The sequence below is a fragment of the Mesoplodon densirostris genome, chromosome 6, assembly GCF_025265405.1.
Source record: "Mesoplodon densirostris isolate mMesDen1 chromosome 6, mMesDen1 primary haplotype, whole genome shotgun sequence".
NCBI lineage: Eukaryota > Metazoa > Chordata > Mammalia > Artiodactyla > Ziphiidae > Mesoplodon > Mesoplodon densirostris.
The window spans coordinates 108,976,952-109,004,052 of record NC_082666.1 but is presented as its reverse complement, the minus strand read 5'-3'; the positions used below and the strand labels follow the sequence as shown (position 1 = coordinate 109,004,052).

General features: G+C 34.8%; 1 long non-coding RNA gene across 1 annotated transcript in view; it reads right to left on the bottom strand.

The window, feature by feature from the left end:
* Window positions 1-1,098: 1,098 nt before the first annotated feature.
* The window catches only part of LOC132492427 (uncharacterized), a 43,961-nt gene continuing 17,958 nt past the window's right edge, over window positions 1,099-27,101 (bottom strand). The window contains exons 2-4 of the long non-coding RNA XR_009532812.1: window positions 23,619-23,745; window positions 6,650-6,871; window positions 1,099-1,474 (exon numbers count right to left, since the gene is read on the bottom strand). This is a non-coding gene — a long non-coding RNA (uncharacterized LOC132492427). The remainder of the gene's footprint in view (window positions 1,475-6,649; window positions 6,872-23,618; window positions 23,746-27,101) is intronic.

Here is a 27,101-nt window from a genome sequence, read left to right as displayed (position 1 = left end):
TACTCCTTTACTCCCTTGTCCCCTTAGGCTACCTACGTCATACTTCAGTTAAGAAGACATTTCACAAGGGATGCCTTTCCTTATCCTTCCAGGTGAGAAATGCTCCCTGTTCCATGGCTCATAGTACCCTGTCTATATTTACTACAATTAGTAATTCTTCTTTAGACTGCAGGCTCTAAGAAACATGGACAATGCTTGCTTTTCCACACCTTGTATTACCAGCACCTAATGCAGTGCCTGGGACCTAGTAGAAGTTCTATAAATATGTAATGATTGCTGAATGAATGAATGAATGAATGTGTTAGTAACAAGATAAATGCATAAATCGTATTTGTAAAGCACAATACAAAGTAATTTCATTAATATTCACCCACTTATTTGTACCTTTATACCCTTCTCTTCATTTATATATCTTAGAATTACTTTTATCAGCAGGGATACAGGATTTAATGATGAAATTTTGAGGAAATGTATTAGAAATATTTGTGAGTGAGTAAGCACTATGCCATGGTGAGAGAGAGAAAAAAATAAAAGCTATTGCTATATTCTTGACTCAAGTCATACTCAATATTATTTGTTACATATTATATTACACACACAAATGCATTCTCACTGGCATGGTATCACCTACATTATTATAATTTCCATTTCCTTCCCAATCCCTCTAAAGCCCATACCTGACCCTTAGACTTATTAAATTGCATCGTTTTAAACCACTTCTCCAATTTGTCAAGGTCATATTACGGTCATGTTGAATTTTGATCTTGACAAAGTATTAATCAGTCTTATCAACTAAAGAGAACTGTAAATGACTAAATCCACATGCTTTTCTATCATCCTAGACTTGATGAAAATATTAAATAGCCTCTGGCCCAGGATTGACCTCTACATATAAAACTTCTGTCCACTTTGGTTGAGGAGGAACTATAAATGAGTTTCATTGTTCTACCTACTTTGTTTCCAATAAATAGGTCTCTGGTGCTGATCTATTTTTATAAATTTGTGAATGAATTCGATTTGTAATATTTTTATAATATTAATATTTAATGTCTGATTTCAAGTCGTGGATGAAAAAATGGTAACATCAATGAAAACTACTACTTGCCCAAATAGATTAATAATAGTAAGAACAGGCAAAGTAGATTTTAAATCTACTGTCATGTTTATTTACTTTCCTGAATTGTTCCCACTGTGCCACTTCCTTACTTTCTGAATATGACAGGTTCATGCATGACGTCCTCCTCTAGATGCTGTGCCATTAAGAAATCTCACTGATTATAATAGGTGACCATCTATGATGGATAATAAATATGCTTGTGCATTTTCAATCACAAATCCATGTCTTGCACACTGAAATGATTTTACTTGTTGTTTGATCACGGGGACTTCTTCCTCTGAATAAATAAGACTTGACTTTGCCTCTTTACGCAGTCATCTGTTCACAGTTCTGCCTCTCTCCAGTAGACTGTGTCTCCTTAAAGACAAATGAATATTCATTCATCTTTGATCCCCTTTGCTTAGCATGCATAGTAACTGTTCAACAAATATTTGTTTAATAAGTTAAACACCAATATGCCGTGAAGTAGGAAAATCTGGAGATGTGAGTGGTCAAGATGGGGGGTGTGATTAAAGGACCCCTCTGAATTCTAAGAACAACATACTTAGGAGGGAATGCATGAATAATCAACGGGGCTGACTACTTGACAACTAGTATGTATTCAACTTTCAAATTCTATATTATAAGCATCCCTGAGTGTGATTTGAAATGGATAGACAGGAATTTTTATTTTATTTTTTCTAATGAGGAAGCAGTGTAGGTCTCTATTCTCATGGCCTCTGTTGCTTCCTATGAATATTTCTCCAATATCTTGACATAATCATTTTCAGGAAGCCAAGAGAGTCCAAAAGAAAATGACAAACAACAGAAATTGCTTTCATTTTCTAGTGTTTGGAAAAACATAAAAATAGGTTTAAGTTTTTCAAACATACTTAGATTTCATGAGATTTTACTTGGTTTATAATCAATATGATAAGATGCATATATATGTATATAGAATCATCATTCATTTTAAATTGGAAATAATGTGTATCCCCATGGCTGATCTGCAAACTGTCAATAATAAGAACCAAGCTTATGTCCTCCTAAGTCTTTTGTAGCCCCATTTTAACACATTTTCTGAAAGTTATTTCACTTCAACCACTCTAGATACTTTCTAAAAAAACAATAGATGACTTTTTAAAATTTTCCTTTCAAAATGAAAATATTAAAATATGCTACAAATGGGTGCAATAATGGAAGCTACAACTTACCATGTAAGTTTGTTTGTAATTGAGCAAAATATGTTCCAATAATTTTTGCATTGTATTTGCCTTTCTCTCTGTAATTACTAACCCTTTTTCTTTCACTATGGAATGTGAATTTTGATTTCTCATCTTCAAATTTGCCTTTAAATACATTTCTACCCTTATTTTTCTTCCATCTGGAAGCTAAGTTTTCAAGAGAAAATTTGTTGCCACAAATACTGAATGTCTTCATATTAGGAATAATTCTAATGCAACTACTTTGTACTTGGAAATGTGCCACTGTGTTTAGGAAGGCTAAACACATACTTTTGGGTAAGTTCAAAAAAGATTACTCCAATGATTCAACCAAGTATATTTCAAGCATATTGATAAGAAATTTCAAACTAATTGTGTGTGATAGCCATCAATTAAAGACGTAAAATGAATGCCTGCTATTTTAAAACATAGTTAAGCCAAGGAAAAGCTGTGCATAACTAGCATGTTCTGTAAAGATAATTGGCTCACTAACTAAATTCTAACAGCCCATTCACATTTCTAGATTTTAATTGAAGAATGGATGGAAATAGTAAGGTGAGCTCATTGCCCAATACACATAAGCATGTGACAATTTTAATTTCTGCAGAGATGCCCATATTGTATGAAATCTTATTAATATTGTGATGGAATACAGTGAATCATGCTGTGAAAGAAGCACATATTTGTTGTACATGTGTTCACACACACACACACACACAAACACACAGATACACACACATTTCTTTTCTCTCCTCTCTATTCTCATTTCAGTCCCATTTTTCCTCTTCTTAGATAACTGGTATCATGAATTGAACATAAATACTTTGAATCCATGCTTGAACTTTTTACTATATGCAAATGAATCCATGAAAAACACATGATTGCTTTGAGTTTTAAAAATTTGTATACATGTCATCATGCCAAATATGTAATCTTAAAAATCATTTATCATGTATATAATTAATTATTTCGAGTGAAGTATTGCATTGCATCTTAAAAATAGTTTATATATGTCTTTTGTAAGCAGCATAAACTGGAATTTTTAAATTTATTTTTATTGTCTCTGTGATCAAATGTATGGTGATTATTGATCTATTTCTCCTTTATTTTTCCATGTTTTATCCCTCCCGGTACTAACTTCGTTTAAACACATTTTTCATTCTCTTTTTATGGTCTACCTTTTTATGAATCATATATGAAGTATTCATTTTTAGTGTTTTCTGAAAAATTTGACATATATTTCTAACTTGAAAAAGTCTAAAACTAATTATCTCATCTTCCTCCTAAGCGGTTCATGGACCCCTCAAATTTTAAATCTGATCTCCAGTATTTCAGTATATTATCTAGTGTTTTAGTTTTGCTTTGTACATACCCCCATTGGCTATTATTTTTTACACTCAACTGTTATTCAGATTCATTCCAACATTACAAATTTCTTTGCTGGTCACTGTTCAGTGCACCTTCCTACTTCTTTTTATGCTTATTTTCTTTCTTACTGAAGAACATTCTTTGTACAATGGTCTCCAATCTTGCCTAAAACACATGAGAATTATGTGAGAACTTTTTAAAGCTCCCATTATTGAAACACCACCTAGATCCCTTTGGTTAAAAAAAAAAAATCTCCAAGTATTGGTTTCAGGCATCAGAATATTTTTTAATGCCTTCAGACAATTCCAATAGCTGCTGCTACTGCTTTAGTCATTTTGTTGTTGTTGTTGTTACAGTTTGTGGGTGGTAATTCCTCTTTGTCTATGAATGAAAATTTCTTTACTTCTTGTTCTTGAGTAGTTTTTTAAAATGAGGTGTAGAATTTTAATTTGGACAGCTATATGTGCTCAGTACTTTGAAGATATTATTCTATTGTTTTCCAGCATCTACCTGTTTTCTGATAAGACAACAGATATTTAAAGCCAGCCCTCAAAAACAAGGCTTATTATTTCCAGGGCCCCCTTGAATTTCTTGGTTTCAACTCCTCCTCACTATTCTAATGTTGAATTTGTTTTTTCTCCTTAAATCCTGAGACTGGGGATCCCCCCCATTTTTTGTAAGCTTGTTCATTTTCTTTTTATGTGTTGCTACATGTAAAAGCAACATATAAAAGAAAACACAAGTATAACAAACTGTGTGTTCAGATTGCAAGAAAGGATTCTCAATATCAGTTCAGCCTATCCTATTGACTGAAAGCATTTACCTTGTTTCTTTTACAACTAACTTGAATATTATGAGTCTTACATCTAATATACAGTACTCTTCACCCTTCTTGGAACGTCTATGCTCAATAAGGACATTAGTTGATTTGTCACTAATATTGCTTTCCCTACATGTGAGTGCATTCAGAGTTCTATCCTGTCCCATATACATAGCATAATCTTATATTTTGTATCTAACTGGCATCAGTTTTCCTTTTTTTTTTTCGATTTACTTTTAAGGTTTACTTTTAGCAGGACTGTACTGAAACACTCTTACACCTTAATAGATCTAATTGTCTGGACTTAAAATAATAGATTTCTCTATCACAGGGGCATTTGTCTGTACAGATACTGATTTCTGTTCTCTGCACATGTTTTCATGTTATATGCCCAGTGTAATATGAAGCGAGTTAATTTATTGTGTTGCATATAGTAAAGAATCCAGCAGAATAATGTTATTTAGGGTTTTTTTTTCATTATTTCTATGAATAACAACAACATCAACAATAATAGTAATAGAAAAGATAATTTCTACCTATAGCAAGTCTCAGTTTTTTCTTAAATGCAGTAGAAGGCCCTTCACACTCTATTTGTCAGCTTGGCTTCAGGTTTCATATTGTTGTCTAGAAGACAGATAAAGGGGATTATGGACAGAACTGAGCCTGGTTTCTGCTAATCTCCAACTTGAATTCTTTCAAGGGTTGCAAAATATGATTCAAGTATTTCACAGGCCTTTATAACCTTTGTCATCTGTCTGGTATATGTGCCATCATGGGTGGATTTGGAACTGACATTTTATATCTCTGATCTCAACTGTATAAATATTTGTTTAGACTGACTATCAACATAGAACACAGACATTCTCTTCTGATGTATGGATGATAGAATAGTCCTTAACTGGGCCCCTAAGGATGGGGCAGGCACAAACTAACAGAGGGCAATGAGGCAAATTTTCAATGAACTCAGATTTTATATTTTCCTTTAGGTAAAAGAGTGGTTGCTTCTATACCAAAAAACTATTTCTTATAATTTGGGTTACATTAAAAATATCTCATATATACAACCATTTGTCTGAATCTATAATAGTGACTTGGTTTTCTCAAATACATTATATATGGAGTCCTTTAGACTGGAATTAAATTAATCATGGTTGTATTTTTTTTTTCTATAGACTTCCCAGCTATTTTCCCCTAGGAAAACTCTCTTAAATAATCAAGAGAAATATTTTAGGCAACATTATGTAAATCATCACCCTTATTAGATGAATTAATATTCTTGAAGTTATAGCTCATTTCATGGAAATCAGATTAACCTGATGTTATGGGCATTGTCATTTATCAGTAAGTTATTTGTTAATATGCTCAGTATGTGACATAAAATATGTAACTTTAATAAGAGAATGGATCACCTCAAATAATTTAGCAAATCTTGAAAATGATAAGGATTAAAATTGTGGATGTATAAAGGACACAGAAGCTTGGAGAACTTTAAAACCATCTACTTCTCTCCTGTTTCCCTCACACAAGGAAATGAAGGCTGACACTTTAGCATGGTTTGGAAATCCTTCTATAAAGTATCTGACTTTCTCTTAGAATTAACAAGTAATTTAAAGTTTTAAGAACTGCAGAACTGATCACATGAATTACCATAATTTAGTCAAGAATTTTTTTGAATATCCACCTTTTGACAAACATTGTACATATATATACCAGGTTGTAGAGATGAATAAAATCATCCTTAGTCTCAAATAACTGAAAGAAAAATCCCCCAATATTAGTGAATACTGAGGAATTAAGGATGATGCTATGAGAAAATTTTTATAATGTGAAATTTATTAAGTTAAATAAAATATTGTGCTTTTGAGATTAGAATGACTTGGTTTTGTTCTAATGATACTGATGGTAGACAGTGGTTGTATTTTGCAGAAGTTTTATGGGAGCAAAATAAAAACTTGATAATGTGATATAAATTTGGTCCCCCAAGGCGATTTTTATTGTTATTTCTATTGGTGTTGTTAATGAGAGAAATTTCTGTGAGCTATTAGAAAAAAAAAAGTGGATATCAATATCTAATCAAAAAGAAGGACAAAATAATGGATAATTAGAGAATATATATAACCAGTAAGTTAAAAATATACTCACATGCTAAGGAAGCACAGTGGTGGAAGTTTTGCTCATCATAAAGCTTTAACAGTGAGTAGAAGGTATCTTGGTGTCTTGGGTGTGGGAAGATATGCTAACAACCAGTGATAGATCCGTTGTAAAATTTGGAACTGTTTCTTTGGTATTAAATTTCACTTAAGACCTGTGCTTCTGGACAGGATGGAGTAATAGGAACTGGATTTACTCTCCTGGCTTAAACTGCTAAAAGTAAAAATATATATATATTAAACAATACTTTTAGACATTGAACAACAAACAGCAGAAGACAACGGTTGTATAAAGCTGTTAATTATAATGATAACCCATAAAAACCAGTGGCATAATGTTTTGTGTAATACAGTTAAATGTTGGTGTTTGAACAAGTCCCTGGTCACCTGTGAAAAATAAAGGTGGATTCTCTTTTCATACTTATTAACAAAATGAATTTCATAGGGATGCAGTATTTAAATATGTTAAAATACTACAATTACTAGAAGAAAACATTTTTGTTTTATTTAATAAAAGTTAATTTTTAAAAATTTTTATATTTTTATGTGTTGCATTTATTGCTTTAAGATTATACAAATATGTTTTGATATAATTTAATACATGCAGCATTAACTAGAGTATTCAGTACACAGAGTATTCAATGGGTATAGGCTTAGTAGTGGGACCAAATTAGCCCTAGACTAAATTGTTTCACTTGCAGCCTAATAAGGCTTACAAGGAAGCCTCAAAATGATCAAACTATTTCTTAACTACCTCTTTGAGCAAAGTTACAAATATTTAAAAAAATACAAATACGCCCTGCAACCAGTCAAGTAAAATTCACAATATCTGACATGCAATCTAGAATTACTAGGGATGCAAAGACGAAGGAAAATATAACCCATAACAAGGAGAAAAATTAATTAATGAAAACAGACTGAAAAATGGTACAATCAGTAAACAAAGACATTCAAACAGTTATTATAACTAATTTTCATAGGTTCAAAAAGTTTAAAGGAAAGCGTCAACACCTTAAATAGACATACAGAGGATATAAAAATAACCCAAATTGAGTTCCTAGAGATGAAAAATATAGTTTCTGAGATGAAAAATAAACTGGATGGGATTAAAAGAGATGAGGCAATGCAGAAGCAAAGATTGACCTCCCTGCAAAAGCAAAATTTTGTTATTATAATCTGTCCCACTGAGTAGTCCAAATATAAAGTCTGAAATGCAAAATGCCAGCTTGGTCATCTTTTTCCATTTCAAGTTTGCTTTACCCTTTCTGGTTTGTGCTTCCAAAAATAATTAAAGTATAAAATTATGAAAATTGTATTCAATGGTATTAAAATTAAGCATCTATCCATTTTATGGATTGCCCTGCATAATGCAAATATCTAAAATCTAAATATTATGTGTATATATCCATATATGTATACATACATATATGGATATATATCTCACTAGCAGAATGAAAAGAAAATATGAAAGTACAACACAAGTTGTGGAGGAATATAGTAAAGGAAAGTAAAATGATAGTATTTTTGTTTTTAGATATAGTTGCCCTACGCAGTGGAAAAAGGATATACGGATTAGCATATTTTATTTTCTGAGAAGCATGAATCCATTTAAAAGATGAAAGGGCAGATGAATTTAAAGAATCATTAATTTAAATACATAATCAGTCTTCAATTTTTTTGTTACTGACAACATCCCCTTTAAGATTTTCAAAATGCTGAAAGGTGGGATTCCAAGATTTTTAGTTGCTATAGAAGCAATTATTAGCAAATCCTTTCTTCTAATCTCATTACAGAAAATAGTGCCCTTTGTGCCCAGAGAACTCCCATTAGAACAGATAGCTAGTGGGAAGCAGCCACATAGCACAGGGAGATCAGCTGGGTGCTTTGTGACCACCTAGAGGGGTGGGATAGGGAGGGTGGGAGGGAGGGAGACGCAAGAGGGAAGTGATATGGGAACATGTGTATATGTATAACTGATTCACTTTGTTATAAAGCAGAAACTAACACACCATTGTAAAGCAAGTATACTCCAATAAAGATGTAAAAAAAAAAAAAAAAAAAAGGAACTGCATTTCGGAGCAGCTCAGAACATAGGGTGTACCACTCTGGAGCTATCCTACATTTCCTGTGTCTGATTAAATATTGTGTATATATGCTATGTATTTATATCTCCATCTAAATATACATCTGTATCTCCTAAAATGCTCTCTCACATATAATGAAGTCACAGTTTCCAGATAGTTGTTCTGGTAGTCATTAGACAAAATATAGTCTCATTTATTTAAAAAATGTGAAATGAGAGAAATGTATGAAAAACTTGATCCATCTTCTGACTGAATTTGTGGTATTGGTACCTTCAGAAGAGGAAATAATTAATTTATTGTAAATTATTTTATTCCTCATTTATTAGAGAGGAAATTTATAAACTGAAACTGTTAGGGCTTAAAGGGTTTTTTTCCAGAAGATAATATCTGTGGTTCTCACCTTACACTGAGCAGTATATCACTAGTAAACAATCAGAGAAATATGTACATTATTAAGTTATTTTATTTTCACCTGGCTTTTTAATACTATCATCTGATATACATCATATTAATTGACACTGCAATTTCTTCCTTGATTTGTATATTTTTTTCTACAAACACTTTGCATTCCAACTTCCACGTATCTGATTTACTCATCCCTGTGATGGTCTTCATCTTCAGACATCTTGCTGTCTGGGCTGTTCAACCCTGTGACAGTAAAAGCACACTCACTAGGGACTAGGAGTTTGAGAAGGACTTAGAAAATTGTTTGGAACCTGAAAAAAATGGCTCCAGAATATGAAAACAAATCTGCAAAATGGAGATCAAAACTTGTGTAATTAATATTTTCAACTAATATTACTACAACAGCAATGTTACTCAGCTTTCATATAGTTATCTATAAATTATATTGGATATGTGACTTGGGCACATTTTAATGCATTTGATAACATTTAGGGTAAAGCTTCTAAAAGGGCAATTGCCTAGGACTGAGGAAGGTTTAAAAATGGCCCTGCACAGAATGAACTAGAAGTGACTTCAATGGGAGGCTGAGGCAGAGATGCTGGACCCGGAGAGTGACAGAGCAGGCGTACATTGGAGAGAGCTTTCCTATATAGGAGAGCCAAGAATGTGTTACTTATTGAGGGGGGAGCATGAAGGTAGTGGACCCTATAATGAGAATCCTAGGATTGCTCCTAGATTTCTAACTTGGATAAATGACAGGACGGTACTCTTTGGTGAATACTAAAGGAACAGCAACAGCAGCAAAAGTCTAAGAATGGAACTTTAACATATCACAATGCCACCTTTAAAGTAAATTTGGCATTCTTCCCTTTTTGAATGAATGAAAATACATTAATTAAAGACATACACGGGCTTCCCTGGTGGCGCAGTGGTTGAGAGTCCGCCTGCCGATGCAGGGGACACGGGTTCGTGCCCTGGTTTGGGAAGATCCCACATGCCGCGGAGCGGCTGGGTCCGTGCGCCGTGGCCGCTGAGCCTGCGCATCCGGAGCCTGTGCTCCGCAACGGGAGAGGCCACAACAGTGAGAAGCCCGCGTACCACAAAAAAAAAAAAAAAAGACATACACATTCACACACCTGCTAATATCTGCTCTTCTGCAATCGTGTTTTCTGTATAGTGTCTAAACATCTATTCCAGTTGAAGTAGTGCTTAAACACTTCAATATGCCTCTTTTCAGCCAAAAAGAAAAACTGTCTATGACTGTTTCAACATATTTTAAATATATGTATAATCATTGCCAACTTGTCTGCTTTGCAGATTCTAGTTTCCTATACAATATTTAATATCTCCCTTTATTGAAAATGTCATTGCTCAGTATTATGACTGTTTTTCATTTTTATTATATGTCTGAATATTAGAATTATTGATTAATCTCTTTATTAATGGAATAATCTCAGCACAATGTTAAATACACTTCTTCTCTACCATTATTATATGTTATTTTAAAGATTTTCCATACAGTTACTTTAAGTGGGATTTTCAGAGTTTTCAGCCTTTTTTTTTTTTTTTTTTTTTAGTTTCTGCTTTATAACAAAGTGAATCAGTCATACATATACATCTGTTCCCACATCCCCTCCCTCATGCATCTCCCTCCCTCCCACCAGGCTTTTTGAAGTCAGTAGGATAGGCTCCAGTGAGTAAAAGAAATGCTGAAGAACAACAATATGAATTAAACAAATTTTAGTTAAGAAAGCACTAATCTAGTCATTGAGAAATGTATACTAATATTTACATAGTATGTATATATAAATCAATAGTTTCTAAATGAGATAATCTACTGAACAAAATTTCTTAAAATATGAATGAAAAGATGTTGTAAAATCTCTATATGATTAAAGTACAAAAATTTTTATAAGCTTGGAATATAAATAATAAGTGCATTTTTGTCTGGGAGACAAGTTGTTATCTGGGAAACCTCAAGACATTTTGTAGATTATTGAAATCACTTTACTATCAATCTTGAGCATTTCTCCTATCAACTTTATAATTAGTATTGGAAATTACCATGATGACTCTATTTCACTATCAGGAACACTGAAGAAACTATTTAAAGTGCCAAACATTGGTTTTAACAAATAAAAAACAATTCATCTGAAGAAGATGTTACAATGAGCTGAGGAATTAAAAGATCTCAAAGTAGAGAAATTTCACTGACTGCAGTATAAACAACTTGAGGGTAGAGAGTGTCTGTTTTTCCTGTTTGCCCTCCAAATTTGGGAACAGTTTTATATGCACGGTGCAGGGTAATAAGCAAATGTTTAACAAATGAAAAGTACTGAATTCATTACCTTGTGGTACAAATTAGGATTTCTTTTGTACTGTAACTAGAAGATTTTAACTTCAGCATTATGAATTATTAATGTCTTTATCTGATTCCCAGTTCTGTGTCAACCAAACTGATTTGAGTGATAATGAGAGGACTTCATGTTTATCCTGTCTTCTAGGATTTCACTTTTGCATATCTGTTAATTCATAATTTTGACATTTTTATAGCACAACCAAAGACTATAAAAACACACAGAGCAAGCACTTGCCAAAGAACTCTAAATAAAACACATCTCAGATATGAAATTAGATCCATGCTTGGTTATACTTCTAAGTGCTTCATCTAAAGAGAGACGTGCAACAATGCTGCATGAATTAGTCACCTAGGGTGACTTTTAAACCTACCAACAGCTGGCCCCTCTATCATATCTGATTTTATTCAATAGTCTAAGTGATAATAATTTTTTGATCAAGAACTTTATTTTACTGGTTGTAAAGGTGGGCACATGCACACGCACACAATCCCCAGTGCTTTTAAAAATTGTGGGACAGAATTAATCATAACTATTGAGTTTAAATGCCATTTATCAACTTATTAAAGTGCAAGCATGCAGGGAAAATAAGCTAAAGACAAGACTTTCGTTTTTCAATTTATTTTTTAAAAGTCTTGTAGAAATCTTTATGAAATTAACACAAAATGGTGGTACCAAAAATCTTTTTGCTTTGTTTATTCCCTAGTCTGTGGCAATGTAAAGAGTGGAAGTTAACCCGGAATTTAAGTTAAGGAAAGCTATATTGTATTAAGTTTAGCCAAAATTCTCTAACTTGCCATATTTTTTCAAATAAATAAACTTTCTATTCTCTTCCCTCTCTCCTCATCTCCCTTAAGGTATGTCAACTCTAACCCCGCCCCCCCATACACACACCTTGTTGCCTCTGATATTATCTCCTCTGCTAGAGGCGCTTTTGTACTTATTGCTACACGATAGTTCAACAATAAAATGTGATAAATGCAGGCAAAGGTGTTTCAAGAAATAAGGTAAATGTCCTTACACATTTTCAACATAGAAACAAAAAGTTTACAAAACAGCAAAATTTAAAAAAAAATAGTTATAGATAAAGTTTGCAGATAATGTTGTCATCCCTCTTAAAAGAAGAGGGATAAGGCACAGAAGAAATGTAGTGTTGAGGACAATGAAAATCAGCAGTTATTGCAATCTACTTATGCTGCATTCAATGGATTTAGAAGACAGAGGCTTGAGTGCTGTCGTTATTACTTGTTTGCCATTTGATGGTGGGCAAAATATTTAATTTCATTGGGTTTCTCTTTCTATGCCTCTAAAATGTGGATTCCCAGGCTAAGAAAATATTTCAAATCGTTTCTAGGTCTAAAAGTCACAGACCTTAGTGTACCCTTTATAAAGGCCACATTTTCACAAAAGATAGCATTCTTGTAAAACACCTTTATAGAAAGAAAAAGCTATATTTAGAAAGCCCACTCAGTGTCCAGGGTTTTCTGAAGTCGTACTGCTGTTTGTAACCAGGTGTAGGCCAGTAGCACAACACATTTGCTTTAATAACTGTCCAGATTTCTTGGAGTTAAAGATAAGTTTTTCATTATTCTAAGTGTTGACCTAAGAAATTATTGAAAATAAGAATTGTTCTAATTTACTTCTTGAATTGCCCAGTTCTTACATGGCCTGACATGAAAGGCGATTTAAAAGATTGCATTTAAGTTTGGACATATAGCCTTCATCCTGCTGTTTCATCACAGACCTCTTACAAGATAAACACGTGCAACCATTTTGAGTTTCTGAATGGGAGTGCTCCTTATAGTATTTTCCCCTTATAAATTTCTTGCCAACTTACTCCAATTTGAATGCAGGTAGAAATTTATAAATTTCTCCAAGAACTTATTTTTATTTTTATGAATCTTACTGATTTTGTTTTAATACTGAGGACTTTATCAAATTCATAGACATTTGATAGAATAAAAAGCAAAAGCATAATTCGGAAAAATCCAAAAACCTCAAATAGAAAATAAGATGCTATGTTGTTAGTAACAGAAATTAGCACAAATAGACTGAAAAACTGACCACCATTGTAAACTGAGCTTTTAACTATGGCAGTCGCCAGGAAAAGGAGGGTTACTCCTCTTTTTTTTTGCCTTCTTTTAACAATCTCGAAAATTAAAGAAAGATTGAAATGACAATAAAAATAATTTATTTCCCAAACCATTTGAGAGTAGTTGCTAACACAATGCAATGTGTCCCCCAAATCCTCTAGTATTTCCTACAAACACATATCCAAATATAATCATGAAAATAAGGAAATTAACACTGACACATGACCACAGAGCTACTAATCCTCAGACCCCTTTCAAGTTTTGTCAATTATCCCCATCATGTCCTTCATAATAAAAGGATCAGCCCAGTGTCACATGTTGCATCTAGTTGTCCTCTCTCTTTAGTTTTTTAATCTGGAAAATTTTCTCAGGCTTCCCTTGAATCTCATGAACTAGAAAGTTTTAAAGAATATGGATCAGTTATTTTGTAGGATTTAGCTGTTTGTATTTGTCTCATGATTATTCAGGATATGTGTAGTTGGCAGGAATAACACAGTGGTGAAGCTCTGTTCTTCTCACTGCTTCCTATCAAACAATTTTGGCAAACTTTTAACCTGTAACCTTACTGGAATATCATGTTACTCATTTGATTAAGGTGTATCACCCAGTCTTCTCCATTGTAAAGTTATTTTTTTCTCCTTCATTATTAATAATTTTTGTGGTAAGGCACTTTGTAATTATGTAAATATCCTGTTCCTCATCAAACATAATTTACTCAATTTAATTATTTAAATCAGTATGAACTCATAATAGACTCCTATTTTATTCAATTGACTATAATACGTTTCTGCCATTATTTATTTTGAGGCTGAGATTGTTCAAGATTTGTCCAGTGGAAACCCCTTCAGTTTGGCTTCTATATCCTTTGATGTTTCCCAATTATTCTGTGATATCTCCCTTCTTTTTTTTTTTAACATCTTTATTGGAGTATACTTGTTTTACAATGGTGTGTTAGTTTCTGCTTTATAACAAAGTGAATCAGTTATACATGTATCCTCATATCTCTTCCCTCTTGCATCGCTCTCCTTCCCACCGTCCCAATCCCACCCCTCTAGGTCACAAAGCACCGAACTGATCTCCCTGTGCTATGCGGCTGCTTCCCACTAGCTATCTATTTTACGTTTGCTAGTGTATATATGTCCATGCCACTCTCTCACTTTGTCACAGCTTATCCTTCCCCCTCCCCATATCCTTAAGTCCATTCTCTAGTAGGTCTGTGTCTTTATTCCCGTCTTACCCCTAGGTTCTTCATGACATTTTTTTTTTTTTTTTAGATTCCATATATATGTGTTAGCATATGGTATTTGTCTTTCTCTTTCTGACTTACTTCACTCTGTATGACAGACTCTAGGTCCATCCACCTCACTACAAATAACTCAATTTCGCTTCTTTTTATGGCTGATCCCTTACTTCTTGAAACAATAATATGTTCTAGGGTCATCTTATATTTTCCCTGTAGTGGTTCTAGAATCAGCCATTTCTCCAAAGAGCTTTAGTTCCTTCAGTTGGAGAGCTGTATTTAGAAACCAAGATCTGGACACTAGGTGTATTCATTGCTCTTGGGAAGCAGTGGTCCCAGGTACTCTCAATAGGCAGAGCTAGGGGATTTATGTACATATATACATACACACATATGAAAACACATATTCATAACCATTTACACATATTCACAAACACATTCATAAACATATGCATACATATAGTCTAGGTTTTTTCTATAATGTCTCTATATTGAAAATCATGTGTTCACATTAACATCCTCCATTCCCTTTCAACACCCCTTCATTCTAGTTTTTGCCCTTTTCATATTTTAACTCCCTCCACAGATATTAAAATAACACTGATTACCATATTCTTAATATCCTTAATTATCTGATCAATCTTCCTGTATTTAAGTAAATTCTTGTAGCTGCCACTTTCCCATCCACACATTTTCTCCACCTGGCACGGGTTAGGACAATCTGTACAGAGTGGTTGCCAAGGCCACTTCCTCATGTGGATGCCCTTTCACACGAATCAGACTTCAGCAGTCAACTCCAGGCTCCCTTATGCAGACATCCTCTCCCCTTTCTCAGACTCTGAGACCCAATGCCAAGTCATTTGGTTCCTTGAATGCCCACCTCCCCCATGCTGACAAAGGGTTATTTTACCTCACTTAACGGACTAATTTGTTCAAGAAGGGAAGGGATCACAACACTATAAAGCAGTTATACTCCAATAAAGATATATAAAAAAAGGGAAGGGACAAGGAAGGGGATGAAGAAAGGGAGGTGGACAGGGATGAACAGGTATCTTTCCTTTCTAAACAATATTTGAAGAGGCCCTTCATTTAGAAGTTGCAAAGACATTATGAAGTATCAGCTGAAGAACTGAAACAATGACATATATTTACACATCTGTATCCCTACATCTATGACACACAATGTACACCTAATTTTATAGCAACCAAAATATAATTTAACAAAACTTATGATGCTTAGCCATACACTTTAATACTCAGCAACTTAAAAAAATGTGCAGTGCCATTTGGCTGTTAACTATCATCCATTTATATGAATGGATTTGTAAAACTCCTAGCCAAGAGTGCTTGGGATAGCGTCTCTACTGATCCTTACTGGATCCTCTTCTTCTTTTGTCACTCTTTTCAGTCATTTGTTGATTCTCGATTGTATCTCATTGGTGACTTGCATGACCATTGGTAATCATATCTGGGCAAATACCCCAGCTTGGTGTCTCTCAAAGGGCTGACTGAAAACCACCTGCAACAGAATCGACTGTGGTACTACATAAAATTCAGGTCCACAGGCCCTGTTCTGATTTCCTGCTCAGAAGCTCTTTAGAGAGTAATGAGTATTTGGAAAATACCTTAGCTAATTCTCACACATTAACACTGAAACCATGGTGGAGTTTGCATGTCTACAATTCCTCAAAGTTCACGGTTTAAAACACATAGGTCTCACCAACTACAGTTCTTTTATTTTAGCTTCATCAATTCACATTTGTTATTTAACCAACTTGGAAATTGCCAGATGTGTGAATAGCTGCCAAAGTAAAATGTATCTATCTTTTGCAAAAATGTCTTCTACCAAATGTCTCTACAAAATGAAATGTAAATACCTTCTAAGATCTTGCTTGGAGGAATCTTACAGATTTTTTAAATCTTCCAGGTTTTAGGGAATAGCAAGTGCAAAGGCCCTGATGTTGGGAAAGCCACTGCAGAAAGAAAATCTGGATGTGTGTGTGAGAGAATAGTAGTAGTAAACGAGCTTGGAGAGTAGGGCAGAAGAGATACTGAATAAAGCATGTGGGACAGGTAAAAAGTTTAATTTTTATTCTAAAGTGATGGGAACAGGTTTTGGGAAATAATGTGATATGATTCATGTTTTTTTGTGATTATTCTGGCTATTGTATTGGTTATAGACTATAGGGATTGGGGCAAGAGGGGAGGAAGCAAGGAGGTTGTGGAAGAGGCTGCCTATTGCATTAGATGAGGCAAGCAATGATGGCTTGGAGTAAGTAAAGACGGCAAGAGTAAGGTGAGAGGTAGGTGGATTCAGGATGTATTTTCAAGTTAGACTAGCAAGAATTTCTGATGGACTGGACACAGGAATTGTGGGAAAGTGAGAGTTTAAGGATGAATCTAACATTTTTGGCCTGAGCAACTGGATGAGTTATGGAGCCAGGAAAAACGGGAGTGCAATGGATGGATCAAAGCAAAATATTTAGTTTTATTTGCTAAGTTTGAAACGTCTATTATGCATAGATTGGAGATATTTAGTGGGAAACTGGAATTAGGAGTCTGGAGGTTAGGTGAGTGCTTAGGGCTAGAAGTACGAATTGGGGAATCATAAGTCATCTTCCCATTAAAGTAATGGGACTAGATTAAAACTCATGAGTAGTTAAGGTAGATGGAGAGTGAAGGGGGCCAGGAATGAGCCTTAGGGCATTCTAAAAGACGTTGAGGGATGGGAGGCATCACCAAGGGAGACTGCCAAGGAATGGTGAGTGAGGAGGGGAGAAATCTAGGAGAGGATGGTGTCCTGGTAGCCAGTGAAACAAAATATTCATTCTGGAAATGATGAGGTTCATTTCCCAAAGTTTCTTGAATTGATGATCATTTGAAACTTGGTATTTTAAAAAGAGCTTTAGCAAACAGAAAAGAGAATAATTTTCTATCATGAGTGACTGATTGCAGTAGCATGGGGAATGGAAAAGTTGTGAAAAGGGAATCAAGAATCTATGTAAAAGACAATTTTAAACAAAAGTATTCATTTAAAAAACAAGTACACAATATTTAGACATTATATTTTGTCTTTGTGTCAACAGCAGCTACAGCATGCTGTAAGTGAAAGATGAAGGATTACAGTTTAATATCAAATCAGGGAAAAAGGTGAAATAGTTGAATTCTTTGTAGATTTTTAATAGATTTCAAACCCCTATTGGTTTTGAATAATGTCATATTTCAAACATAATTTTCTAAATAATCATAACAATTTTAGAATCAGAATAAACCTTATATAACCTTATATAAAACTTATTTAAATGCACATATAGTTCATTTTTACGGGTAAAACTAGGACTCTGGTCTTCTGATTACCAGTACTATTTCTTATTGCAACACACTGTTTAAATGTATAGATGATTGAAAAAAAGAGCATACCAGTGATCTCTTAAATGTTTTACAAAATATTAAGTAATTACAATTAGGGGAAATAAAGCTCATAAGGATTAAATTACAGGAAGAGTTTATAAGAGGGCAAACAAGTAGGAGACGTTTTTCCACACAGATAAATATGAGGTTTTAGTAGACAATGACCAAAACTGCATTTATAAGGTCATGATACTAGCTAAATGAAATAAAGACAACCATCATGTAAATAACATATAATTTTGAAGGTGAATTTTGAATATGGAGACTGATACAGATTAACATCTGATTATAATAAAAATCAGACAGGCAGGGTAACAAGGTCTTCTTCATCCAATCACAGCTTATCAGGAATAAGGGAACCTCTTGATACTTTGGTATGTGCCATTTTAGGACAATGAACTTGGTACAAAGTGAACACCTGATACAAGAAATAGTTTAGAAACATAAATATGATTCAAGAAATTCATGGATGGTGAAAGCTATGTTGGATTATTTCAAAAAGTTAGGGATGACTTGGTTAAGTAACTTCTCTTTTTAATAACAGAATAACTGTCACATAAAAGATCTCCCTATGCCATTGACAAAGATAAAATCCCGGGACGCCATGGCTTCACAGTCTAATAGTCTAGAGATACAATGTCCAGTATAGTGTCCATTAGTCACAAGTGGCTATTAAATACTTGAAATGTGGGCAAGTTTGACTTAGGAACTGAAATTTTAATTTTATTGAACTTACATTTAAAAATTTAAAAACACATGTGACTAATGGCTGTAGTTTTTGACAGCACTAAGAACATTTCCATTATCATGGAAAGTTCTATTGACCAGAGCTGACCCATAACCTTTTTACTTAATTTTACATTTATTCCTCTTTGCTCAGAAAATCCTCTCTCTTACTAAAAAACAATATTAGCAAGATGGCTAGATATAAGCTCAAGATGCAAAAATCTATTGGATTTCTATAATCCAGGAACAAAGAGAGAGCTTAAAAATTATTTAAAATGGAAAAAAAAACTACCTAGGAATAAATCTAAATAAAAATGTGCAAGACATTTATGGAGAAAATGAAACCTTACTGAAAGATAGTAAAGAAGTCTTAAATAAATGGAGAGGTACATCTTGTTTATGGATTGAAAAGACTCATCATAATGGTGTAAGTTTTCCCCAACTTAATTTATATAGTCAATACAATTACAATAAAAATACTTAATAGAGGTTTTACAGGATTGCCAATTCTGAAATTTATGTGAATGGTCAAGAACAGCTCAGACACACCTAAAAAATCCATTCATTCCAAAATGGTCCTGGAAAACTTAATTATTCATAAGAAAACAAAGAAATTGGATAATACAGACAAGTCGATTGTAAGTGCATTAATGGCTTGAATATAAAACAAAGATACACTAGAACTTTCAGAAGAAAATATACTATATCTGGGTAGCATTAAACTAGGGAAGGACATTTTAAGTAGAACAAAAAGACACTAAGCTAAAATATAAATTTGATTTCATTAAAATTGAGAGCCGCTATTTATCACAAGACAACATTAAAAATGTTAGAAGGTATGAAATAACTTATTTGTGTCATATATAGCTGACCAAAGATTATTTGCTTGTATTTAAAAAACAATACAAATAAGTAAGAAAAAGATAAACAGTAGAAAAATGGACAAAAGATATTCTCTGGACTTCACAGAATAGGAAACATAGGCAACTGTTAAACAAATGAAAGGATTCTCAGCCTATCAGTAATTAGGGAAATACAAATTAAAATTGTTATGGACTGAATTGTGTTCCCTAAAATTCGTATGTTGATGCCCCATCTCCCAATGTGGCTGTTTGGAGACAGGGACTTTAAAAACATAAGTATGGTTAAATGAGGTCATAATGGTGGGGCCCTAACTGATATGACTGGTGTCCTTGTAAGAAGAGAAAGAGATAAGAGGGATGTATACACACAGAGAAAAGGCCATGTGAGGACATAGCAAGGCAGCAGTGGTCATCTGCAAGTCAAGGGCAGAGGCCTCAGGAGGACCCAAAACTGCCAACATCTTGAGCCTGGACTTCCAGCCTCCAGAACTGTGAGAAGATAAATCTCTTGTTTTTTAAGCCACTGAATCTGAGGTATTTTGCTAGGACAACCTGAGCAGACTAATACAAGGAACAAAAGACTAGAATGGCCATTCTAACTGGTGAAGCTATAGAGCAAAAGGGCTGAAAATTGATTCCATAACTTTGGAAAACATTTTGACATGAATTTTTAAAGTTGAATATTTGAATTCCCTACAACTCAGCAATTCTACTCTTAGTATGTCTACTCTTTTACTTATGTTAAATCTTGCACATGTGTACCAGGAAACATTAAAATAAATGTTCATGGAAGTACTGTCCGTAATAGGCCCCAAACAACCCAAATATCATTAATAGAATAATAAACACATTTTCTTGTATTTATACAAGAAAATATTATACAGTAGTACAAATGAATGAACACTAGTTAAAGTAAAGTGGATGAACCTTAGAAACATAATGTTGAGTAAAAAAAGCAAGCACAGAAGACTAAAGTATGATATCAATTTTATAAATCTCAATAATAAGCAAAATCAGATAAAAATTATGTGGATGTTCAACATAAAGCCAAGATCAGAGTGATTTCCTTGGTGAAAGCAGGAAGGTGGGATCAGGGTAGAGAACAGAGAGAAGACTCAGCAGTTTTGATTCTAGTTCTTAGTTTTGGTGGTGTGTTTGCAGGAGTTTTTATTATTTCTCATAACTTACATACAATTAAATATATTCTTTTGTATATTATCTAATAATATTTAAAAAATCAAAATCCATTATATACCAAAGATAACCCCTAGACATTAATTATAGAGAGTCCACTTTGAAACAACATACATAGTTACTCATAAATCTTCTGTAGTTGAAAGCTTTTAGCTATGAAATTCTTCCCCCTTCATAGGAGGACTTTATGTTCCATAATGAAGGAAAATTGTTCCTACTTTAGGACAATTTGCCTTCTTTATTTAAGTGATACTAGTCCTTTGGCTGCCTAGAAATTTTAAAAACAACTGATAACTACATCTACTGCCTGCAAGAGAATAAAGGAAAAGGAGCATAGGAGGCAATCTCATACATTATTGATAAACACAAAGACAATATTGGTACAAAGCTATTTCTCCATATAGCAACTCTGAATTTTATTAATACATATATATATATATATATATATATATATATCAAACATTAATAAAAGAATAAAATCCAATATGAGTACATTTGCTCTTTTTTTGCAATCAGTTCCAGGATTCTATTTTAGATTATTACTTCATATCTGCGAGAGTTGGGTGTGTGTTTGTGTGTTTGGTTTTATGGAAGTTGCATTGTGCTAAATTTTACATTTCTTTCTAGAATTAAATGGCTTTTGTTATCCCTTGGGAATACTGAAGATAGCAACAACAGATTACTACCTACCGGTGGAAAAGTATAAATAGCAATTTTAGCTGCTAGTGATTCTGAAATTGCCCTTAACTTTGTCCTTCTAAAAATGCTCCAAGAATTACGTTTTGCAAATCCACAGATTTACTATCCATATTCAAGTCATTTACGTGGACAAAGAATGTAGCCTGCGGTATCAGTACAAAGGATGTTATAGCCATCAAGCCATCAGCCACTGAAGCCACCCCCAATGCTGCACCCTGAGAGGATTCAGGATGGAGAAAACAGGATACTGGCCCTAGATAATTAAAGTGCATATCAAGGGAATGATTTCCATGAGACCACATTCTTGCATCTCACCATATATAGAAAAGTGCTAAATTTATTTAATTAAGATGTCTAGTTTCTTTAATTAACAGTAATCTTTTTTTTTTTTTGCTGTACGCGGGCCTCTCACTGCTGTGGCCTCTCCCGTTGCGGAGCACAGGCTCCGGACACACAGGCTCCGCGGCCATGGCTCGTGGGCCCAGCCGCTCCGCGGCATGTGGGATCTTCCGGGATCAGGGCACGAACCCGTGTCCCCTGCATCGGCAGGCGGACTCTCAACCACTGCGCCACCAGGGAAGCCCAACAGTAATCTTTTGATGTTCCAACTACCTGGGTTTTTTTTTTTGCAAGAACCCCTAAATATCCTGTGCCCTCCCTTACCTCTTTGGAACAGTCCCTCAGAGCTATCTGAGAGGTTGTCTCCTGATTTAAGTCCTCAGTATGTCCTCCAAATAAAACATAATTCTCAACTTTTAGGTTGTGCATTTTTTTCAGTCCACATTTAATTGTATGGCTCACATAGGTACTATGCCTAGATGTAATGGGATGAGCTGTAAATTATTAAAACTAGATAAATTCTGTCAGCTCTACCACTAGCTGAGATCAGGCTTTCATCTCCGGATACTTCTGTCATAGACCATGGTAGATATGGGGTCTGTGTTGGTCTTAAAATTATTCTTAGAATTGTGGGGACTCATTCATTCTTTCAGCAAATTTTATTGCTTATATTCTATGTGTCAGTTACAGTGCTGGGTCTTGAAATACAGAAGTCAACACACGAAAACACAAGGATAAAACACATTTTCTACCATATTAACTTTTTTCATTGATTAATTCATCCCTAAATCATTCAACATGCATCTTCTTATTGAATACTGATGAGGGGTCAAATGCTATGCTAAACACTGAGTATATAACTGCAAATGAGATGGATAGGCCCTGATTTTGATGTCACTACTATCGTTTGTCCTGCCATATAATGGCACAGCTTCATTATTCCCTTTACCCTAAGTTTTTATCACAAATTGCTAATGAAAATAAAACTGTTAGTGGAGTTTCAACATGCATAGGTAAATGAGAACACAGAACTCCCCTTTCGCATGCCCCATTCTTCTCCTTCTAACTCCCTATGTGAACCCACTTTGTGCCAAGACCAAGAATTTGTGCCCCAATAAGAACCAAGCTGATTTCCTCACACTGACTGGGGCTATTACTCACTTAGAAGACATGATGCTTAATTTTGATAAGCAACTAGAAGACCATGGAGACAACCTATAAAAATGATTTGTCTTGGGAGAAAATACTAAAAAGGGTTAATGTGCTGTTCCACATGTCTAACCTCCTGGGATTAAACCACAGGCACCAAGATCACCAAGTGTACTTGGCAACAATGAGCTAAAAATGAAAAAAAAAAGCATCATACTGTTATTGTATTCATTTTCCCCCAAGGCACTCTCTGATAAACACCACAACCTCTAAGGGAATTGAGAACAGCTTCCTTGTGGGGTAGGTTAGATATGCATCTTTTTCCAAGCAGTTATATCATATCCAGCTATCAGCACACCTTATTTAAGGTGATTGTAATGTATGAGATTAAATGTTCCTACCTGATTGGAAACCTTCTTGTCCTCAATTCATTGGCTATACTGGATTATTTTTCTTGGGTCAGACTTCCAGAATTCTACCAGAAATCGTTCCTTTGGGGAAACCAGGCCTTCCCAGAAACTCAGGAAACTGAAATGGAGACAGCAAGAGAGAAGGAAATTATTTGGACATATAGACCTCAATTGTTTGGTTTAAAGTAAACGTCCAAGCAAACATCTTCTAAATGGTATAATAACTTTAGGGAAATTCACAGTTTATAAGTTTGTGTACTCATAAACTGAACATATTATGATAAGAGTACAGGTTGCATTTTGTGTCTTCAACTCAAGCAAAGACTTCAAAAAAGGCCCAGTTATCCTTTGTTCATTAAGACACAAAGAAAGGGCAAAAAGGGCAAGTTTCTAAGTCTTTTTCTTTAAAATTTACTTCCTTTCTTCAGTCTTCATCAAGATCTTCAGGAAGTTAACTTTACTAAAGTTAATTATTCATAAAATAAACATAGGAACCTGCAGAAGACTATCTCACAGAGACCTGTAATGTACAATATCCATTGCATACATGCACCATGAGCTTGTCTTTTCTAGCACTGGCATACACAAAACTCTGTGTGTGTGTGTGTGTGTGTGCACATGTGTGTCTTTTTTTTGTGATGGAGCCATAGGGAGAAAATAAATCTATTGGCTGCAATTCAGTGATGTAGAAAGATTTAAGGGTAAAGGAAAAGGCTACATCAAGTGAAGCAATAAAGTCATGAGGTTGTGCTTCCATAATAATAACAATAGCAGTCTTCTGTAACCAAGGGAGCAGGCTCCTCAAATTATAGTCACACCTGTTAGACCATCTGCCCATAAATTTCACACTATCATTAATGGAAAACAAACGGCACTGTCTCTCCTTCCCTTTATCCATTGGCCATTCTCATGTAAACGATTTTTCTCTTCAAGGTCTTGCTCTTTCCTATCTGTTTCAAAATATTAGGATTTAGGAGGGGTGATATATAATGTGCCATGCCTTGGTACTTGTACCAGTGATGGCTCTGTAAGGAGCACTGGATTGTTAGGAGGCTATAAATTGAATTCCCCTAGAAGCAGAACCTGAGGCAATAATTTGAAGGCAAACTGTTCATCTGGGAGGTGCTTCCAGAAAACTCAGAAGTGGAGTGGGAATTGAGAATGGAGGCATGGAAGGAAGCCAACAGAGGTGCATTACTGAATCAATTACTCCTGCAGGAAACTGCTGCCAGTACTTCAGGGGAGTTCTGTGAAACTCTATAGAACATGTCTTAGAGTTATCCCAAGAATTGGTGAGAAACTTGAAGTACTTATCTTCCAGTCCCCTCTGTCCTTGGTTGACAGCTACACCCAGATACATTAACTCCTGTACATTTCTGGCCTGCCCTAAGGTGGATAATTGCAGGTGGTAGCATGAGTCTATCAGCATATACTGGAATGATGAGTGCTGGGGAGATATGAGTGGAGCATTGAAACCATCTAATACAGTGGGGGCAGGAGATATTAATTATTGGCTTGCAAGTCCAAATGGTAACCTTAAATTCCTGGGTTAATGGTTTTACTTTGAGGTATTTAAGCATGATGTATGAGTAAAAATTTCCTCTATTAAATCAAGTTGAAGATCCTAAGTCCCTAATCTTCTGGAAAACTGTGGGTATCTTTTTAACAGATTTTTGAAAAGTAACATGATTAAGATTTCAAACTGACCATTCATTCATTCATTCATTCATTCACTCATTCAACAAACATTTATTGAACACCTAAAGTATGCCATGGGTTAAACTAGGCACCAGTGTTACTGTTACTAAAATCATTATCGTGCCACCTAGAAGTCAATGTATTGTGACACTCAAATAAGAAAATCCATAGTTACCGTAAAAATTATTACAGAGTGCTATAGGAAGACACCGTAAGACCTTAATTCATGCTGTGGACAGTAGTATATGGGGGATATCAGTAGGGCTTCCTGTAGAAGGCAATGGAAATGGATATGTAACATGAAGGAAGGGTGAATTTTTGAGGAAAAGACAAGATAAATTCATGTTTGCCAGAAAATGAATGGTTAAGGATCAGTCCAGAAAGGAGTCCCATTCATAATCAGTATAAGAAATGTCACTGGGGCTTCCCTGGTGGCGCAGTGGTTGAGAGTCTGCCTGCCGATGCTGGGGACACGGGTTCGTGTCCTGGTCCGGGAACATCCCACATGCCGCGGAGCGGCTGGGCCCGTGAGCCATGGCCGCTGAGCCTGCGCGTCCGGAGCCTGTGCTCTGCAACGGGAGAGGCCACAACAGGGAGAGGCCCGCGTACCGCAAAAAAAAAAAAAAAAAAAAGAAATGCTCACTGGAGTGTAAGAAAAGAAGACAATGGAGAGAGTGGTAGAAGCCAGACCATGAATGGTCCATGTATGTATAGTAAGTGCTATGGTGTAGTCTTTGTGTTCCCCTCCAAATTTATACATTGAAATCTTAATTTCCGGAGGTGATAGTATTAGTAGGTGGGGCCTTTGGGAAATGATTATGGTATTAGTGCTCTTATAAAAGAGACCCCACAGAGTTCCCTAAGCTCTTCTGCCATGTGAGGTTACAATGAGAAGTCTGTAACTCAAAAGAGGGCCCTCATCTGACCATACTGGCACCCTATTCTTGCACTTGCAGCCTCCAGAACTGTGAAAAAAAAAAAATGCCTGTTGTTTATGAGCCACCCAACCTGCACCATAATCTTACAGCAGCCCAAAAGGACAAAGAGAGTTTGGATGTGAGATTTTACTCCAAGAAAGATGGGAATCCATTGAAGGATTTTAACTGGTAACTTAGAAGAGAGAAAAGTTTCATAACACAATCAGGTATTTTTATAAGAAAAATTTGTTTCATTTTCAGAAATATCACTCTGGAAATACTGTGGCTAGATTTTTGGAGAAGGGTGATGGCAGTCCCGGATATAGAAAGATGAGTTAGTAGTCCATTAATGTAAGTCAAACAAGAAAGTGGATATAGAAAGCGTGAATTTGTGGCTGAGCGTTCTTTTCTTTTAGCACTTGAAAAATGTTATGTCAATGCTTCTGACTCCAGAGTTTTAGACAAGAAATATGCTGTCATTGGAATTGGTGTTTCTCAATAAGTAATGCATTGTTTCTGCCTGTCCACTTTCGAGATTTTTTTTGTCTCTACTTTTCAGAAGTTTAATTATGACACGTCTTGGCAAGGATATCTTTGCGTTTTTCCTCTTTGGGTTTGCTCAGATTCTTGAATTTGTGTTTATGTCTTCTAAAAAATTGGGAACTTTTTAGCCATGATTTCTTTGAATACTTTGTCAGTCCTACTTGCTCTCTGTTTTCATTCTGGAACTTTGATGATATGAATGTTAGTGCTTTTGTTACTGTTTACACGTTCTTGAGATCCTGTTCTTTCTCCCGTCTCTATCCCTCAGTCTATTTTTCTCTGTACATGTGGTGGATTGTATTGATCTCTTCTAAGT